We start from the raw sequence: 15054 nt of genomic DNA on the forward strand, positions 1-15054 counted from the left end.
GCCACCTCTATGAAGCAAAGCTATGCAAGACCATTTGCCAAAGAGAAAGATAAATAAATAAACTATCACTGCCATTGAATTGCTAAAAGCACTTCCTGTTTCCCTTTACAGTTTTTTTTTTTTTTTAAGTGTTGGAAAACAGAGGAAAGCCCGACAGCTTGTGGACAACTTATGTACCAAGCACAGAACTACAGACCAAGTCACCAAATCACCGACCATCAATTTCAGGTGGGAAAAATTTGATTTTTTAAGAAAGTGTTGCATCATCAAGAAAGAGATACTAAATATACATACATATGTGTGCAATGTATATGTAAATATAAGAAGCATGGTTTGGAATCAAAGTAAACTGTTACTCCCTATGAACATGGAAGGAAATAAAACTGTTGACAAAGCTATAATTTCATTTCTTCAAGTCATTTGACTTAGTATGACATGGCATTTTGATTTTAAAATCTAGCTCACCAACAAATCTCTAAATATATACTGATATTAGGAATTACTCAGTGTTTACCAAAAAGAGGCTCAATAAATAAACACAAATCTTTCCTAGTACCATCTTCAGGTGACAAAAATTGATGGGTTAACATGTCATCAGAAGCAACCATTCCTGGTACAGAGTAACCTCAAGACTAAACAAAATCCAACAAATGCAGTTGAACAAAGGTAAATGTGAGCTATCCAGGTGAAGGGATGGAGACGGTCCATTCTGTTGATGATGACAACTGGAAGATGAAGTAAGTCTTGAAATAAAACTGGATGCATCCACCCTGCAATTAAACACTGGAATATGTTGCCTGTAAGATGGAATCAAGGGGAGAAGAGAGTGGGAAGAGGTTTGGACTGGCTTGGAGCCCTTTTTTATGAGACTTCCCCTCACTTCAGAGGATATATGCTTACATGCCACTTCTGTGATAAAGTATTTGGTTCTTGCCCCTAGAAATGTCAAGCAACCACTTCAGAATATGTGAATTGTGAGTGTCTATCATAGTTTGGCTCATCAGTGTGCTTATAAATCAGGAATACTAATCAGTCCCTATAAACTGAGCTTTGTTCGACAACAAGGAACAGTCTTGGAGCTGTATTTTCTTCAAATTAACCTGAACTGAAAAACACGTTCCAAGTATGCATCTAACATGCTTCAACAAGTAGCATACACTCAGTTCACAGGCCCACATTAAAGCTAGCCCCAAGTAAAACCCTAAAATGCCTAAACCCTGCTTAAAGTGTAGGCACCAGGTCCCCAGAACTATTTGTTCAGATTTATAAATGCACCCCACTGGGCCTCATTTCTTGCTATCGTAGATATGTCCAGCCTGTCTCCCTCATCCCAGGCAGGACACAAATGTCTGGACTGCCCTTGGTAGTCTCATGGCTTGGTAGTCTCATGGCACAACTACAGGCTGGGTGGAGAATGGATGGAGTGCAGCCATGAGAAGGACCTGGTGGTATTGGTTGATGAGAAGCTCAACATGAGCCAGCAATGTGCACTTGCAGCCCAGAAAGCCAACCGTATCTTGGGCTGCATCAGTAGAAGCAGGGTGAGGGAGGCAATTCTCCCCCTCTGCTCTGCTCTTGTGATACCCCACCTGGAGCCCTGCATTCAGCTCTGGGGCCCCCAGCACAAGAAGGACATGGAAGTATTAGAACAAGACCAGAGGGGGGCCACGAAGATGATCAGAGGGCTAGAGCACCTCTCCTACAAAGGCTGAGGGAATAGGGGCTGTTCTGCCTGGAGAAGAGGAGGCTCCAAGGAGACCTTATAGCAGCCTTCCAGAACTTAAAGGGGGCTATGGGAAAGCTGGAGAAGGACTCTTTGTCAAGGAGTGTAGTGATAGGACATGGGGAAATGGTCTAAACTAAAAGAGGGTAGGTTTAGATTAGATATAAGGAAGAAGTTCTTCACTCAGAGGGTGGTGAGGCACTGGCACAGGCTGCCCAGAGAAGCTGTGGATGCCCCATTCCTGAAGGTGTTGAAGACCAGGCTGGATGGGGCTTTGAGCAACCTGGTCTGGTGGGAGGTGTCCCTGCCCATGGCAGGGGTGGCAGAACTAGATAATCTTTAAGGTCCCTTTCAACCCAAACCATTCTATGATTCTATAGCTGTTAAGACAGTAGTTATAAATCACATACAGTCTCATGCTTCAGGACTCAACCAGTAAACTGAAATTATTACTTACTAACACACAATTGGCAACTGTAGTTTCCCAAGAAGAAGGGAAAATTATTTTTCTCTCTCTGAATTATCAGACTGGCCATAACTAGAGGCAAATAACATGCTAGATCACTCATGTCTGGTTTGTGTATGTCCCCCATATACTCAGAGTCAAGCTAGTTATCAGATTACATTCAAAATGGGATTTTCTTCCATCAAATCACCATAGGCTTGCTGCATGTGGCATGGTTTACCTGTTGGGACTGTCTGGGCAATTCTCATTTAGTTAAAGTACACCTTTGCACGGACGCTAAGCGCTCTGTGGCTCCTCAGTTGCTACTGTGGTCTGTGGCACATAGTTGGGTCCCCAGAGAATTTAAGTGTTTTCTGCCAGCTCAAGTCTTTAGACTGCACACAGATCGGCATCAAAAGTATGGTCTGCAATATATTATAACAGTCTTCCTGGTCTTAATTTTTAATTTACTTTTATTATAAAGGTTGTACGTCTGAGGGGAGGAATGAACTACTCAAGGGAGCTCTCAGCTTAGGATAAAACATACCTAGGTTCAAGTCATAATTCAGCCACAATTGTTTTCATGGCTTGGCTCTATCCCAAGCGAGACCAGGACAGCAAGTAATTTTGCTTTTTTAACTCTGAATTCCTCATTGCTAAAATTGAGATAATAGCAATTTACTTATCTCAGAGTGAAAGGAGTTTCAAAGACTTAAAGTAAGAAATTCCATGATTTTATTTTTCTAAAATAAATATATAAATTAAATTTTAAAAAAATCCATTTAAAAATTTAAAAAAAAAAATCTGGAATATTTCATAGAGAAGAAATTATTTCTTTATAGTTCTCCCCTTACTCATTTCTCAAAACATTTTATCTGAGAGACCAGCAGTAAAAAACTGTATAAGTCATTGAAAAAAAACAAAAACAAAAACAAAAACAACAACAAAAAAAAAAACACACTGAAAAATGCAGACCAGTATTTTCAAATGAGGTGCCTGAAACCTGGCAGCTAAATCCATACTTTAATATTCAAACAAGTTTTATTTGACATTGCTGTACTTTAACAGACTCCAATCATGTCAAACAAGTCAGTAGGAGCCGGGACCACTCCAGTTGAGTCTCCTGGTACACTTTCTAAATGATAAATATTTGTTAATTGTGAGGAAAACTGTGTAGTACAGCTTTGGCACAACTATGGTCTCTAATTCAGCCAGCTAATTCATATCATGATTACAACTCTCATTATTACATTTTTGACTTGAAGTAATTAACTGGAAGAAAGAGAACATTTTCCCACTGGAAACAGATGACATGAGTTTTCTGTAAAGACAGGCAAAAGCTCTTTAAGAATTTGGTTATTATGAAAGCCCCTAGAGAACCAGAAAAGCAGCATTTGAGTAAAGACAATGCTAACCATACCATTATTTAACTAGAACATCCTAAAAATTAGCAGTATTAAACTGTTAGACATGCTCTCATATATACTTGTCCAAAGTCTAGCACATCCATGGTCACTTACTAGAATCTCAAAAAAATAAAATAAAATAAAACCAAACCCACTAAATCTTAGCTTCAAGACATTCACCTAACTATCTGTAAAAGGAAAGAAGTAATGGTGTGGACAGGACTGGACTTTAATATGAGAAGTGAAAATGACCTCAGAAGATCCCAAAATACACTCTGTGATCTGTTCTCTTCAAACAGTTATTTCACAGGAAGAAATAAAAATTTTAAAATGCATCTCTCATTATCTCAGATGTACTTGAGTTTTTAATTAGTTAAGAATTTTATTATTTTTTTTTCACACAAAGTTGAAGCTGAGAATCATAAGCACATTTTCATCTCTACCAACAGAGGCCAATTTTTAGGAAGTTGATGACAGTTACTTCTGCTTACAGAAAACACATTAGTATTTAAATCGATATGTAAATACTTTACTTAAGCTGAAACCTTCAGTTACTTGAGCAGTCTCTATGGTTTGGTTGTTTTTTGTTTGGGGTTTTTGATGTGTGAGGGAGGGTTGCATTTCTTTTTCTTTTTTTTTTTTTCTCTGACATTGCCAAATACAGAGAGAACAGGCTATCCCAATCTGATGTACTAAGCTTTGAAAAAAAAAAATGATGCAATTAGAATATTCTTCAAAGTACAGCTCTTCTCCAAAACATGACTGCAAAAACAACATTGTGGTGTTCCGCACTTGTGCCTCAAGGGCAAGAAAGTTTGCTCAAGTTCTGAGCTGCACACATGTAAATGTGTACATGCACACATATACACACGCATACATACTCCCTGCCAAAACCAGCCTTACAAAACAACTAATTAAATCATGACATGGAAGGTTCTTGCATCTCCCTCAAAGATTTTGTACTAGTTATGCCTTCTGTTAAAGCAATTAAAAAACATGGCTAGTTAAAAAAAGAAATGTAAGTAAAGATAGAATTTAGATCAACAATGCAAATATATTTAATTATTCTTTAAACATACAAGCAGGCATCTGAAGCATTTTTTAATTCAAATTCTGGCTTTACAAGGCCAACAAGACAAGCAAGCAACTTTTAAGTCTATGAAGCAAGGATAGGGAATACATGCAAGGTAGTCCCACAGTAAAGGCTTTATTTTATATAAGATATTTTTTAAGATACTGTTTCATCTTTTTATTCAAAAATACAAAACTACATCTCAGTGTAGTACTGTATAGTGTTCTCTTATGGCTAGGTTTTGATGCTCATTATAAAGTCACATCAGGGTCTGTTTACAGTCGGGGTCATGGGACAAGACGTGGTGGTCCAGCTGACTAAGATCAAGGACCTGGCATCACCTCCATGAAGGAAGAGGAATGGGAACACCAAGGACTGTATGTAGAGCAATTGCCAGTGTCTCCATGTAGAGCTGTAAACTCCTGGCTACTGCTGCTTCCTCCACACTGGTCATCACAGGGAGCCATCTGTTGTAAGTGTATGACTACCATCAACCCTTTATAGGAGATTTGCCTCCAGCTGCTCCCCTGTGTTACTTGAACATCAGGAACACCATCCCTGAACTTGGGACACACAAGGCAACATTCATTTTGTGGCTGTTTTCCTTTTAAAACACTTGTAATACAGCTGCCCAAACATAAATAAATAAATAAATAAATCCAGATGAGTATCTGATCAAGGTAAAAGATAAAGTAGATGATTTAGAACCACCATGGAAAATGCAAGATAGATAATCACACAGGATTATCAGGCTTACATATTTCATTGCAGCCAGAGGAGAAGACTGGATCTTGGAAACAGCTTCCCATTTGATGAAGTGCAGTCTGGTCAGACTAGGATTCTGGTAAAAAGATATAAAATATTCTGCAAAGATGGAATGAAAGCAGAGGGGAAAGAGGGATGTATATATATATATATATATATATATATATATAATGGCACCTTCTTATGCCTATTCTCTCCTCCTACACTCCTCATATATCACCATTCCCCATGGAGCTATTAAACTCAGTGTATAGCTCCTTACAATTACTATAACCATCTGATTTTTATAACCTCCCACTCCAGGCTTTCATTAACCCCAGACTCACTTGATGCCAAGTCTTCCTTCCTGGAGCACCATGGCTATGTGTGGAGTCCAGCTGGCGAGTCAGGGAGACATCGTAAATTGGAAGAGTGTGCTGGAGCTACTTAAAGTTGTGGTGAACCAGAGGAAAAGGACCAATTGCACAAAAGATTTAGGAAATGGATATAAGGTGTTAAAATATCCATCGAGAACATAATTTATGGAATGACATCCAGAGCACAACAAAATCTAACAATAAAGACATCTATCCAAACCAAAATCATACACCCAGACCTGGTTCTGCACAGAGTGACCTATAAAAACAGACCCCAAACCGCCACCATACACCTATCACTGTACATTTCCTGACTTCTGGGAGTGCAGCACAGTGAGAAAGCAGCAGATTTCCCCATCTTGTTGATGTTCCTCTAATTTCATATCCGCTAGATTTTAATTGCTTTTCAGCAACGATCTCACATAGCATGCTTTGGCTGGGAACATATTTTTATAGACAGTTATGGCTCCTTCACTCCAAATGGAAGCACTGTCATGCTTCTAACATTAGAAGTATTAACAGGAACTGTAACACAAGAAGTCTGGTTTAAAACATAGCCTGTGACCTGGAAAGACATTTTTAAACTTTGTGATTTAATTTTTTTTTTTGCCTTCTTAGGGTTGATTACATGTGAAAATTAAAATCTGAAAAAGAATCCCAGGTGCCAAAACTTCACAGATTTCCCACACTGTCCACTATGGTCCTTTTTGAACAGCTGTCTCCTCCATTTCCAAAGATGGAAAGAAAAACAGAATTGTGCCATAGACCTGCAGGAAAACATTGTGCAATGCTTAGCCCTGCTTTGTTGCAAGCACCATAAAACATATCCATTTTAATTTAGCTTTTAAAAACGATGTAATCTATATCTGGAGAAACAAATAGAATGATGCATGAACACATTACACTTCCTCTTCACAGCATTATAGCAACCAATTTATCTGCACTCAGTTCTAATGGGGGCCACTCATTTTCCAATGAAGCTGACTCAAAGATGAATTCACTCACATGCAAAACGATCTGGTTACACAAAATCGCTCACTCACAAAATCAACTAGTCATATGACATATCCACAAACTCTGCTCATCAAAAAGAAAAGAAAATAAACACAAAAGCTTTACTCTTCAAACTACAACTAATCTGCCAATTCAATAACAATTGTGAAAAAAAAAAAAGGAATTGATTAAAAATTATAAAGTAGGAATAAATGTTATACTTTTACACTTAGTTGTATGATGACTTTCTATGTATGAGTTTTTGTTTGTTTTAAGTATTCTGTTCCCTAACTGTATAACTCTTATCCAAATATACCTAATAATTGAAAACTCCATGGTACAAAATGGCCTCTATCATTTTCAGGAATGTACAGGAAACTGTAATCCCATTTTGCAGATGCCCTTGCTGTTTCCAAATTCAGTCCTCATCCCAGTGCAGAATAAGGTAGGAATAAATACCTCAAAGATAAAACAAGTTTAGGAGCTGCCCACCTGTCAGGAGAATTTAATTGCCCCAGAAATACAACCTGGCATCCCTAGCAATTCCCAGGTACTCACTCCCTTTCATGACATTTAGTGGGCAGAAGAGAAGCCCCTGATGACCAGCACCATGCCACCTCAGAAGCTACCTGTGCAGCCAAAGTCCTGCCAGAGCTGGAGCGCTGTGGGAGCCCCAGAGTGGGTTCGGCATCCACAGCATCTTTCCTCGTTAAGAAATACTGTACTAAGCCACCAAACTAAGAAGGATTTATAAACATGCCACTGATTTCTGCAGTGGTTCTGAGATGGTCCAGACTTGGATATAGGTAATGACCTTCTGACTGCCAATACTTATATGCACCCACATTTATTTCATAGCTGACAGTCTTCCTGTGATTGTATTCAGTGGTAGCAGAGCTCCCCTGACTCACTGGAAACAGACAGGCTGCAAGAGCGAGCATGCAAATCCCTACCTTGACACTTAAATAATTATTAATTTTAAGCAATACATACATAGTGCAGTATTTTAGAGCTAGTTTACACTTTAACCATAGCCATTAAACTTCACTTTGATCTAGATCACTTTGGTCACCAGCAAATAGCATAAGGTATAAAACAGAAAATTCCTGATTCAGAGTCAGAAAAAAAAACACAATAATTATTTCTAGATAAATCCTCTGAACCTAAAATAGCTCATTTGGAAACACAAATTAAGAAGTTATTTAAACAATTAGTGCTTAACTTACTGCTTAAAGTCTGGAGAGCACATATTTATCAATACGTAGAAGTTCAGTGGGAAAAATAATTAGCATCTTATTTTAAAAGCTGTCTGAACTCTCCGTTTCCTTAGGGAAACAGTCTTGCCAGCCTTAATTATAGTTTCCTCCAACTGTAACATTCGTAGGTCTTAAATCCTTTACTTAGTTTTATTGCCAGTAATTAGAGAGTGTATGGTTTCTTTCCAAAAGATGGAAATGTTTTAAAATATTAAGAACTTTGTCAAGAAAGCAAAGTACTTTGATATTGCTAAATGTCCACTTCTTTCTTTTTTTTTTGCTTCCCCCACCTCATTTTGCTGAATTAATTCTGGAACATAACATGTATTGTGCTTGGATTTCTCCCAGACTTTAAATCATTATTTATCATTTACGATGCCTTTTCTGAACACATTTGGCTACCAAATCCCAGCCAGGTCCCTTTTTACCAGCGTTTGAGTACGCAGGACTTTAGACACCAGTACTTATACAAAGAGTCAGTGCTAAACCTGAAACACAAGTTTTCTTTTAGTCTTAAATATATTGTGCAAAATAAAGTAAAATAAAGTGCACTTTCAGTAGTAAGCAATAAATTATATGACCAAAATGTGTGGGCAGTATTTTGAGCATTACAGGCTAGTAAAGAACACATAGGATAAAAAGCCTTGTTAAGTAATGGAGTGGGCACCTATACCACAAAGTACATAAAGCAGAGATGTTCTATTAGTCAACTAATGACACATACTTTGCATCCAATTATCATTAAAGGAATACGAACAAACAGCACAGCAAAACAATGCCGTAAAAGTGGATGTAGATTCTGCAATATTATATCACTTACGAAACAGTCTTTGAGCTAGAAACTGCTACAGCCATCGCTACCTCAGGAAGCTGCGGTTAGCTGTTTGGAATATTTCATTCATTTGCTATTTTTAGGAATGCAGACATCTAAATAAAATTTTGTAGGCACACAAGGTTATCTAAGGGTAAAACTTAGTTTATCATGTTCAAAAACACAAGAGACAAAGAATAGAGAACAATACTTCTTCATTGGGGGGGTGGTCATTCTGGAGCATGTGGTGATTAGGAGAGAAAGAATGGTTTTCAGTCCAAGTTATGCTCTGCTTAGTTTCTCTTAGAAGTCTGCAAAAACAGGAGGCTCAGAAGGGATCTCACATAAATAGATGTCAGTTTCAATGTTGCTTCTTTTCAAGAATGGATTTCTTCACCATAACTAGCTGGCTGGGCTGCAAGAAGTGCCTTGCTTCATGGGTAGGTTGTAGTGTATTTCTGACTGTGATCAGGTTGGTATCACCCTTTCCCTTTAAGCTTGAACATCCTCCTCCTCATGGCTTTGTTCCTACTGGTGGTACAGGTGCCAGTAGAGTGCTGCAGGGACATAGACCACTAAGGCACTAAAGTAGTCCATGAGAAAACATTGTCATACCACCATCAGCTTATCCTTTTCCTTCCCTTGTAAGTGAAAGTTCCAGCCAGACTACTGTCTTACAGGGTCCTCCTGCAGCCCCTGTAAAACAACCTAGCATGGCCTGGGCCTGGGCCTACATTCTCCAATAAGATGCAGAGAGAAGAGTTAGGAGCACCTCAGTCAGGAACTGAGATGGTCAAATATGTACATACCATGTATCTAATTAAATGTGTTCAGCAGCACAGAAGCAGGTCATTTAAATTACAGGAATAGCATATACTTTGGGGATTGCCTTTTTGCTGTTTGCATTTTAACTGTGTCGTTCCCACTCCCAACAATGCTACTGTGCACAGAAAGTCACACTTTTTCTAACTATCAGATGTTACACTTGCATGTCCCTGTGTGCATATATCTGTATACAGTGCTAAACCACTTCCTCAGTCTTCAAGAAGAGGTTCTTGGAGAAGGTGCTGTGCTGAGAAGTAGATGTAAAACAAAGCTCTCATGGGAAAGGAAAGAGAAAATAAACACTAAGATAAAGCTAGCAAAGGAGCTTGTTAATACTATTTCACAATGCTGGCTGATTTTAAGTCCTAGCTATCTCAGTTACAGATGCAGAATTGACACCTGATTATCAGATAAATTCTACTTACTACAAAACTCCAGGCAATGCCTCAAGAGATGCTTCAAATTCCTCCTATTCTCTAACAGTTGCAGTTCCATGCTCGCTTCTTAGATGACAAGTACCTGTTTTGCACACTGCTGGGACAGACTAGCTGGTAAGATCCAACTGGAAGTTAACAAGAAGCATAAAAAGTTGGCCTCCAACATAGCTCAAGGTTGCCCTGAGCTTCTGCAGCTACTGTCTCTCAATAAGAAACCCCAAACTGACATCAAGATCACATACACAGTGGTTAAGACCAGAGCACCTTAGGCTACATAAGAACCTAACCACCAAACCTCATGTGGTTTGTTACCCATGAAGTCTACAAAAAAAGAAGACAAAACAAAAATATTTGAGGAACCATACCAGAAAGGCTGAAACTATAAATTACAAATGTGCTAATCCCAAACTTTCCCTCCCACTTAGTAGAAATTGTCAGGCTGGCATATTGAAAGAATAGGTCACTCTTAGCAGGGTTTGGAGGAGTCTTAGAGGTTCTTCATCCTGTGGATGAGATTCCTGTGGTCTTGCACTTGGCTGGAAAGGCAGGGATCTTCCAGGGACAGAAAGTGTTACTGGATTCCTGCTGGGCAATGGGAACATACATGCCCATTCATCAGCTTTTCCTCAAAGGCTCCTGTGGCCTTTGAAGCAGGAGTAATTATCTAGTCAATTTGCCTTTTTTTTTTTTTTAATCATTCTCCACCCGCTTGTAGGAAAGTTTCAACACTGCAATACAGGAGAGTTTGGGGAAAGTACCTATTCTTAGAAACAGAAATTAATATGAATATCAGAAACAATGCCAAGACATGAAAGGAAAGCTTGTCAGCTTTTCTGGGATAAGGATAGGACTCTCCCACTCCCACTCTTAGGGCCCCAATCTTCTTTTATAATAGAAGCAGAATTCCAAATAACATTGTATGTACACACACACGCGCACTCTGTAGCTGAATAATTCCACCATTTGCTATCATAGAATGGTTTGGGTTGGAAGGAACCTTAAAGATCATCTAACTCCAACTCCCCTGCCATAGGTAGGGCTGGGAGAAGTGCTATTCTAGAACAAGAAGAGTGTGACTCAGTAAGACTACAGAAAAGAGAAAAAGGTAGAGGTCAGCTCAGACTGACATCAACTCCTACTATAATCCCCCAAATCACTTAACTTCTTTCTCTAGTTTCCCCTCTCTCAAGTAGAGATAATGGTTAAATAAAAATGCACTTGTTGGAATAGGGAAAATGTTAGATATATGATTTTAGTAACAAAGTAGTTTGTAGATTCTACAAATTTCTGTATCACTTTAGACATTGAACTGTTCGCACTAAGGTTTCGTCTCATTTCCTTCTGGTTACTGCTCTTACAGACACATGTGATCTCAAATACATGTCAAAACAAATAAAAATGCATCCAGAAGCTCAATTAAATGTATGTAAGTTTCTTTGGCAACATTAGGCACCTCTATATGAGAGAACAGACTGTTTTTTACTAAACAGGTCCATCAGCTTCAAACCATATTCCAGAAAGTACACAAATGTAAAATTCTGGCATACAGCTGGGAAAATTAAATATATATATATATATATGTTAAAAAAAAAAAAAAGTTAATCTTTATAAACCACAAAAGAACATCTGTGTACAAATGTGGAGCAACTTCAAGTATGATCAAGTAAAGATCTCCCCTCTTTACATACTTACTGCTCATGGTGTTTTCACAGACTAAGAACAGAACCTTTCTAAAGAACAAGCCAGAACAGAGGGATGAAACTGAACACTATTCATCTCCATGTGTAGTTATAGGAATCAACTACCAGCTTAATTCACCTCCCACAGCAATTCCAGGAAAACACTTACAGAGTCAACAGTTAAAGCAGATCAGTATTCCTTACTTCCAAGGGTCTTTACACCACCCTTGCCTGATCAGATATTTAAAATGAGTTACTTCTGTGCAAATCTGAATTCACTTGGAAAAGTGACTCTGTAAACTAAATTTCCAAGTTAAATATATGAAATAAAATGATAGCAGAGTCCACACAATGTAAGGAACCAAACAGGCAAGCTTGAGATAATCAAGTAAGCTGTGTACCAGAGATGAAGTACTGTTCTTTCACTTGACATCAAATAGCAAGTTCATGTTGTCTCCTTGCCAACTCGAGCAGCACAGCAGAATACCCCAGTCCTTTTCTAGCTATCCTGAGCCTGGTCTAACATTAACAACATGTGTTTGTGGAACTGAAACTTATAGATAATAAAGGACAAGCACAGATGTAATAATGAATCTAAAGAGGAAGAAGTAGTTCCACGACCATGCATTCCACTCTAAAAATCTGATCTTAACACACAGGTGTATTCAAGTCAAGTATTTACACCTGTATGTGGCCAGTAACTTTACCATAAGAAACTTACACACTCAGGTAAAAGAAATCAAACCATAAAATGGGAATTCTCTGTCTTCTATTCAATTAAGATTTAAATACCGTAACATTTTATTTATGGAAAAAATAAGAGGGGACACTCAAGACGCTAATATAATTCTTCACAGAAAAAAAATAAAAAGGAATTTGTTGAACATATTTTCAATAAATCATTCCAACATATGAAACACGAATCAGACCAACTCTTACAGCACTTTTAAAATGCACTTTACAAACTCCCTTGATCGACACCAGAGACATAAAACCTACCTACAAGGTCAGCTGTAGAGAATATCAAGAAAAGCAGGGGCCACACAGAGGCATTTGCCTACACAGACAAAACAAATACAATACATATAAGATTTCAACACATTTTCAAGTCCTTTTAGTGTTGGCAGAAAATGCATGGTCCCTTGAGTCCCATTGAAACTATAAACTTTACCCAGGTCTCAGCTTTGAGAGTCTGTTGAAACAAGAGTTTTCCACAGTGTATTTTGTGTTGACTACTAAAGTTGGAAAAAACATGTACACACTTTTTCCTTTTTTGTATTTTTCCTCTTTCCTCTCCAACTCAGCAAATGAACATTTATGACAATACAAAGAACAAATTATAGCACAGTGTGGAAACTGTAAAACAAACACGTCACCACAAATAAGTGTCAGAGATAGAAATCAGTAACTACAACGCAAAGAAAAAATATTTAGGAATTAAACAGAAGCCAGAAACCAGTCATGCACTAGTGCCAAAAATCCACACACATACACACCCCAAAACCCAGGATGGTAACTACGCAGAACCAAAGAGGAAACACAGGAGAAAAGAGTAATGTTATTTCAGTATATAGGTTACTATGGATAAGTTAATATTGCTGTGCAAGTGAACATACAAAGATTCAGGAGCTTCACAGAACATCCTAACGTGCTTTCAAGGCAATCTTGAAATTCAGCCTACCTCAGTAAGTCTTCACAAGCACTGTTGCTGAAAAGGCTTCAACTTTTAAGCTGCACTAACAGAACTGGAGATAAGAGGATTTCTTAATTTGCAAGTATTTTGATCAAAAAAAGTGCTACTCATTTACAATTGTGAGAACAGGAATAGGAACTGTGTTAGCTTTATGCACACAAAGATTTGCATGATATATTGGCTCCAATCTACTTTTGTGAAATCGGTTTTGAAAATATAGGAATAAAGAATGAGAAAGGACCTATGCAGGTTGTACAATGTAAGATACCCATAAGCCCTTTAAATTTCATCTTTAAAACATTTTTCAACCATAACTCCTTCTGTCATCATTCCATAATGGAATGCCATTTCAAAAAAATCCACTTAAACTTTGATCTCCACCCTCTACCTGAACTTCGCAGACGTGAGTCCACCTGATGAGATTCAGTCTTGATGAAGATATTTCATTTTATGAATTTTCAGCTTAAAATATTTTCATCAACTACGTAAAACAAATGCCCTGTTTTACTAAATTATCTTTGTTATGAATTTTAATTTCTACTGCAGATATCCTGGATTCTTTTTAAGTTAGAACCAAGTACACACCTGTAATGAGTTACAATGTCCAGCAAGTTAGGGATGGAATTAACCTCATTTAACTTTGTCAGCTAGAAAACTTAAGGATTCACTCAGGTCAGCCCCTTAGGATACGATAAATTCCCCTCTGAAGATGCTCATCTTTTTCCACTGACTGCAGAAGGGCCCGAAGCTAAGTGGGCTGAACTTCCCAGCTGAGATTTCACTGACATTCACATTTCATTTCACTGATTAATAGCTAGGTCAGACTGAATCTAACCTTCAGATGGCTAGAACTGCGTAAGGTGAGTCCTACTCTAAACTTCTACTCTATGACATTTTTGTACTCTAGCTGCTGTAACAACTTACGTGATGCAAGGGGGGTATGCTTTGTAGGGTAGGCAGACAGATGCTTTCAAGCAGTACTTGTTTTGTAGACAGCAGCTCCAAAAAAATAATTCACATAAATATCTAAGAGAATTAATTAAGAATCTGCAGAAAAATGAGGGCTATCTTGCCTATTATTTACAAGAGGTTTGAACTTTTTAAATTTTTTTTTTGGTACATTCAAGTTGCGAACTGTGATCACTCAATGCATATGAATTCTTACCATCACTTTTAAGTTGCCTCTAAAGATTCCTTTTATCACAGTTTATTACATTTAAAACTCCTTAACCACATAAGAAAATTACTTTTGGCTTAAATTTCAATACAATTACCTTTCAGTGGCTGAATTTCCAGCTTTGAGATTTAAGGGGATTTTCTGGGGTTTAATGCTTTTTTGTACATATGTGCATTTAGCATTACTGTACGGTTATGCTATAGGAAATGAGGCACTGAGAACACCAGCTTCTTGTTAAATTCAATCAGCAGACAAACAACTGTGTCTTTGTCACAGAAGCCCAAGTTCAAATGCATAAGGATCAGATAATGAAAAAGAGGGGGAAAAAAAAAAAGTATCTTGTATGACACAATATGCTTTCACTTTATTTAAGAAGCAAATGCACAAGTGTCTAAATCAGATACTCTGGAACTAAA

General features: G+C 37.9%; 1 protein-coding gene and 1 long non-coding RNA gene across 6 annotated transcripts in view; one reads left to right on the plus strand and one right to left on the minus strand.

Moving 5' to 3' along the window:
• The window catches only part of RSPO2 (R-spondin 2), a 112262-nt gene that overhangs the window by 72680 nt on the left and 24528 nt on the right, over positions 1-15054 (minus strand). The gene's annotated exons all lie outside the window — the stretch shown is intronic.
• The window catches only part of LOC308189231, a 44399-nt gene that overhangs the window by 13905 nt on the left and 15440 nt on the right, over positions 1-15054 (plus strand). Inside the window, exon 1 of the long non-coding RNA XR_013946169.1 lies at positions 1-14321. This exon is cut by the window's left edge and continues 13905 nt beyond it. This is a non-coding gene — a long non-coding RNA (uncharacterized lncRNA). The remainder of the gene's footprint in view (positions 14322-15054) is intronic.

This window comes from Anser brachyrhynchus (assembly GCF_964034855.1).
Source record: "Anser brachyrhynchus genome assembly, chromosome: 2".
NCBI classification, from domain to species: Eukaryota; Metazoa; Chordata; class Aves; order Anseriformes; family Anatidae; genus Anser; species Anser brachyrhynchus.